The following is a 6,422-nucleotide window of genomic DNA, read 5'->3' as shown; positions in this document are numbered from 1 at the left end:
CTGGCCAAAAAAAGAGGGGGCCCATTGGGGTTTGGCGATAATACAATACTGCGAGAAATAGAAGGGGGGCATGGCTGTACAATTAAGAGGCTGTATGCCGAGCTGATAGCACATAGACAGGATGATTTAGGGAAAGTTGAAGCCAAATGGATGGATGCAATAGAGATACCCGAGGGCGTGTTTGGGAAGTCATTGCAGTTAGGACAGGAGGTTCTATGCTCATCAGCTCTACAAGCCCAACATTACAAAACCTTATATAAACTCTATTATACGCCAGCTAGAATTGCCCAGTGGGGTTGTACACAGGGGATCACATGCCCGAGATGTGATAGTACGGAAGGAGATATGAAACACATGTTTGCGGAGTGTCCGAATCTTCTCCCCCTGCTAAAATATATGGAAGTATTTTTGATAGATCTCTGAACTGCAAGATAAAATTAACAGCTGACGTAATTTTATTAGGAGTTGATGAAGGCACTTTGCAATTACAGTTTGCACATTTTGTATTTGTGGCCATGGCGGTGCTGCGTTAGTGTATAGCTACTGCATGGCGGGATAAAGTACCACCTACCATGCAACAATGGTTGGCAAGGCTGCTGCATATACACAATTTGGAAACGGCCATATATGCCAGAAAGGGGAAGAAGGGCAGAGCATTAGGCTTGCAGATATGGAGCCTGATCGCAGAATCAAGGATAGGATGGTTAGATCATAGATTGGGCAGGAATTCTTGGATCTGGTTAGACATTGGTGTTTCTGAACTATTAAGTTCCCCAGGCTAGATGTCCTGGCAAAGACTTACAGCCTGACTCATGAAGCCGAAATCGGCTCACAAAGGGCCAGATTCTGAGAATCTGGCCCTTTGCGAGCTCTATTTTTGCATTTGGGATTCATCATCCCAAATGCAAAAATCGGTAATAGCGATGTCGCAATTTTGCGAGGAATTACATTTAAGGAATCTCTATTTGAGATTCCTTAAATGCAATTCATCATCCATTAAAAAATTGCGAATTCGCAATTTCGGCCCGCTATTTACCGCGAGGTCAAACCTCGTGGTAAATAGCGAAAACTTAGAAAAATGCTTTTAAAAGCATTTTTCCAAGTTGCATGTTGCACACACACATGTCCTTTGGACATGTGTGTGCGCAACACCTGTTTCAATTTGCATTTAAGGGGTGCTACTGGGTGTCCTTTGGACACCCTTGGCACCCTTTAAATTGCTATCTTATTTGCGATTAGCTAATTGCTAATCGCAAATAAGGAATACTCCCCATTCATTCCTATGGGCCTTTTGGCCCATAGGAATGAATGGGGAGTTATTCCTTATTTGCGATTAGCAATTTGCTAATCGCAAATAAGGATTGAGTAGTATTCGCAAATCTTTTTGAGATTCCTACATGAATCCCGTTTTGCGAGTCTGTAATAGCGATTCCTTATGATTCGCTATTATAGACTCGCAAAACGGGTCTATGATGAATCAGGCTGTTTCTTATTTATTTATCTGTTTAGTTTCATATTTTTCAATTTTTATTTTGTATGTATTTACTTTATATGTATGTATGGCATACATTTTTTTTAAGAGATATCAAAAAGGGGGGAGTGAAGAGGTGGAGCAGAACTGCACCAAGGTGGGCGCGTCCTCCTCTTCTGAAAGTACAGCGGCTCCCATCGCCGCTGGCCACGCCCACTTCTTGGCCACGCCCCCTTCCCGCCCTACTTATAGCGTTGAACCACGAGCGCTCACCTAGTTCCTGTCTCCTGAGGCGAAAAGCCGGGAGTTGCTGCATTTGTTCTTCATACTTGTGTTTTTAAAACTGTGTATTTTAAACTTTAGCATTCTAGAACTTTAGGGCGACGTGCAGCGGACCTAGCGCTGTCACGTGACACCCTCTACCGGCTCCCATCGCCGCTGGCCACGCCCACTTCTTGGCCACGCCCCCTTTCCGCCCTACTTATAGCGCTGAACCACGAGCGCTCACCTAGCTCCTGTCTCCTGAGGCGAAAAGCCGGGAGTTGCTGCATTTGTTCTTCATACTTGTGTTTGTAAAACTGTGTATTTTAAACTTTAGCACTCTAGCACTTTAGGGCGACGTGCAGCGGACCTAGCGCTGTCACGTGACACCCTCTACCGGCTCCCATCGCCGCTGGCCACGCCCACTTCTTGGCCACGCCCCCTTCCCGCCCTACTTATAGCGCTGAACCACGAGCGCTCACCTAGCTCCTGTCTCCTGAGGCGAAAAGCCGGGAGTTGCTGCATTTGTTCTTCATACTTGTGTTTTTAAAACTGTGTATTTTAAACTTTAGCACTCTAGCACTTTAGGGCGACGTGCAGTGGACCTAGCGCTGTCACGTGACACCCTCTACCGGCTCCCATCGCCGCTGGCCACGCCCACTTCTTGGCCACGCCCCCTTCCCGCCCTAACGGTCTACTATTTAAATGTGCATCCCCAGAACGCGCAGCGGACGTGCACAGCGGGCGCGCCGTTTGCGCGCCGAAGGCGCGCCTAAGGCAAGCCCGTCTGCGCCCGTCCGCGACTGTCCGGGGCGAGGGGCACGCCACTCTGCCCCGCTTACCACCTATACCCCGGACCAACTACGCAGTCTCCAGGGACCCTGGCCTGTCACAGTCTCTACTTGTTCTCGCATTTCCTCCCTTGGTCTCTCCCCCGCCGCTCCCCCTTACATCCCCCTTCCTACAGTCGGCCCCTCTCTCTCGCCTTGTAGCATTGTTCCTCCTGCAACCCCCAAAGCCCTCACGGTGTTTTATCTCAACACCCGGTCTGCAGTCGCCCATGCGCATGAACTCTCGGTCCTGCTGGATCTTCATGCCCCGGATCTTCTTTTCCTAACGGAGACCTGGTTCTGCGAGGACTCCCTCCCCACCCTATTATCCACCTTACCGGCCACTTACTATGCCCTTAGGGCGGACCGCCCTACTGGCAGAGCAGGGGGTGGCGTAGCGGTCATCGCACGTGCCGATCTTCCCTTTCAAATTCTATCCCTGCCTGACATCGCGACCACTGAATATCTGGTGATCCGCACCACTTCCACCTCTCCCCCTCTGACCTGTTTTCTCACTTACCGTCCTCCTCAAACCCCCCTACAGTATCTCCCTGACTTCTTGGATGTTTTGGCCACTATTACAGTCAACAATTCCTCCATTCTGCTTCTTGGCGACTTCAATTTCTGGCCCTCTGACCCTGCTGAATGTTCGTCCTCTAAGGAATTCTCCGATACCCTCCAATCCCTCAACTTCACATCCTATGTTCATTCCCCCACCCACATTAAAGGTCATACGCTTGACCAGATCTGGTCCCTGAACTGCCCTGTGGAATCCCTCTCCATCTCGCCCTGCTCCTGGTCTGACCACCACCTGATTTCATTCTCCCTTCCTATTCACCCCCCAGCTAAGCCCCCCCGCCCTAAAAACACCTGGGTCCGATCGTGGGGCCGAGTCAATCCGGAAAATCTCTCCTCCCTTCTTACCTCCTCCCTCCCTTCCCTGCAGGGCCTTTCCACTCTCTCCCAGGTTGAGGCCATAGACCAGTGGCTCTCCTTTGGCCGCGATTCCGTCGCCCCGCTCAAGCGCATCTCCTCCAAGCGTGAGAAGGACGCCAATCGGTGGTTCAACGAAGAGCTTAAGGCCACCAAACTAAAAGTACGCCGCGCGGAGCGGGCATGGAGGAGAAACTATTGCCCCACTCTAAAACTGGAGTATACCACCATCCTTACCCAGTATAAAAAAGACATCCTGGAGGCCAAAACATCATACTTTTCCACCAAAATCCTAGCCGCGGAAAACCAGCCTAAGGAGATATTCACGATCATCCACAACCTGGCGTTCTCGGACAGAACCACTCTTAAGCCTGCCCCGTCCGAAGAACTCTGCCACTCCCTCAATAACTACTTCATTCATAAAATCGCTATCATTAAGGCCAACATCCCTCCCCCTTCTCCCTCCTTTGTTGACCCCCAATGTCTCCCTCCCAAGGGTGAGCTCACCACCCTTCCCCCCATCACTAGGGAATCTCTGACCTCCTTAGTTCCCCTAGTCAAATCTGGTTCTCCGCTTGACCCCTGTCCTGCCCACATTCTCCGCCATATCTTTGTTACCTGCCCAGACCCCCCCCTTCATCTCCTCAACAGCTCTCTTGCTCAAGGCGTAGTTCCAAACCCCTTGAAGTCCGCGGTTATTGTGCCTATTCTGAAAAAACCCGGGGCAGACCCTTCTGTCCCTGCCAATTTCCGCCCCATCTCCCTCTTGCCATTTTTGGCTAAGGTGCTCGAGCGCCATGTCACCTGCGCTCTGAGCTCCTTTGTGGAGATGCATGGAGCTCTTGCCCCCCGCCAGGCTGGCTTCCGCCCCGCACACTCCACGGAGTCCGTTGTCATCTCGGTCCTGGACAACCTCAGGGAGGGTATGGATACCAATCAGCGCCAGGCCCTAGTGCTCCTCGATCTCTCAGCCGCCTTTGATACGGTGGATCACACCATCTTGCTATCCCGTGTCAAGGCGGCCGGGATCGGGGGGACCGCTCTGGTCTGGCTCTCCTCCTTCCTGAGGGACCGCACCCAGGCCGTCCGCCTGGGTGACTTCACAGCGGACGTCCAGAAAGTTCAGTGCGGGGTTCCCCAAGGCTCTTTCCTTTCCCCCCTTTTGTTCAATCTGTATGTCGCCCCTCTTATCTTTTCCCTCCAACAGATGGAGGTCGCCATATTCAATTATGCGGATGACCTCCAGCTTGTTTTCAATCTATCCTCTTCCCCCTCTTGTGTTCTAAACTTTCAATCTGTCATTCTCCATATCAGGGACTGGATGAACCACAATCACCTCAAACGTAATCCCGACAAGACCGAGCTGGTATTGACGGGTGGTTCATCCAGCCCCTGGTCTCCTCTCTTCTGGCCCCCCTCCCTTGGCCCCTCTCCTGTACCCTCTTCCTCTGTCAAAACACTAGGCATAAAACTCAATTCTCAACTCACCCTTCACTCCCAGGTTAGCTCTGTGGTATCTTCTTCTTTCCTTTCACTGCGCACTATACGCAGGGTGTCCCGTTTCTTCACTTTCCCCGCCCTTAAGCTCATCATCCTGGCCATGGTGGTGTCCCGCCTGGATTACGGCAACGCTCTATATGCCGGCATCCCCGCATATAGCCTGCGACGCCTACAGCAGATACAAAACCAGGCGGCCCGCCTGGCCTTCAAACTCCCAAAATTTCACCACTCCACCCCTCTTCTGAAATCTTTACACTGGCTCCCTGTGCGAGCTAGGGTCCAATTCAAGCTCGCCTCCATCACCTTCTTGGCCCGACTTGGCCTGGCACCGGCGTTCATCTCTTCCGAGATCATTCCATACGTTCCCACCAGGGAACTACACTCGTCCTCCCAGTCCCTCCTCTCCATCCCACGCTACCGGAGAAAGAAGTGGGGAGGTTCAAAATTTGCCACCCTTGCCCGACCCTCTGGAACTCCCTTCCCATTGAACTTCATTCTATCACCCTGTACCCGCAATCCCGTAAACACCTCAAGAACTTCCTGTTCACGAAGTCCTTTGAATAATACGCCAGCAGCTTCCCCAGCCTTCTAGCCCAGGACCTTGTTAACTATAGCGCCAAGAAACCGCTGGTAGACGTGCGCTCTATAAGTAATTTTAAACTCAAACTCAACAAGGACCACCTACGTAGAGTTAGTGTATAGCCAGGTGTTCATGGAATACACAGTATGTGTTAAAATACCCCTCACACACCAAAAGGGCCCTTGGTGTCATGCTTCATCATTGGGGTCTTCCCGCCCCGCTGCGGGACGGGGCAGTGCTGCGACAAGCGACTACGCTGGAGCACCTTTTATTTTGAGGGTGCTATGTGAGTGAATGGGAGTGAGTGTCAGTAGGGTCAGGGGTGATAAATGAGTGATGTTAAAAAATACCTGGCCTAGTGGTAGAAAAGAGTTTTTAATAAACACTGGCTGGTATTGTTAAATAAATTGTGATGCAGAGAGGTAAAGTGGATTAATGAACTTACTCTCCTGTGCGGGTCAACATGTTTCGGGGCCTCGAGCCCCTTCGTCAGGACCGGACAGGGTCAGGACATTTTTTTGTCACTATCATGTATTATCACTAGCTACTGGGTTTGTTAAAATGTAGGTAACCTGTAAGTACAAAGTAGGATTATGACCTAAAACTTGCTCTACACGGATAGGTAACTAGATTGATATTATGCTTGTTCTTTGACATTTACTTGTGTTTCTGACTTTTTTTTTTATTTGAATTGTCCTGTGCGGGACGGGAGGGAAGGGTGTAAATGCTGTAAAAATTGCTGAATAAAAACATTTAAAAAAAAAAAGACTTCTAACCATTGAGCTTTCACTTGCAGGACATGGGCATCTCTTACTCTTTGGGACACCCGTTCTGGCTCATCTGCCAC

Source organism: Lissotriton vulgaris, chromosome 1_1 (assembly GCF_964263255.1).
Source record: "Lissotriton vulgaris chromosome 1_1, aLisVul1.2, whole genome shotgun sequence".
In the NCBI taxonomy this organism is placed as follows: Eukaryota; Metazoa; Chordata; class Amphibia; order Caudata; family Salamandridae; genus Lissotriton; species Lissotriton vulgaris.
Note: the sequence above shows the minus strand (reverse complement) of the source record.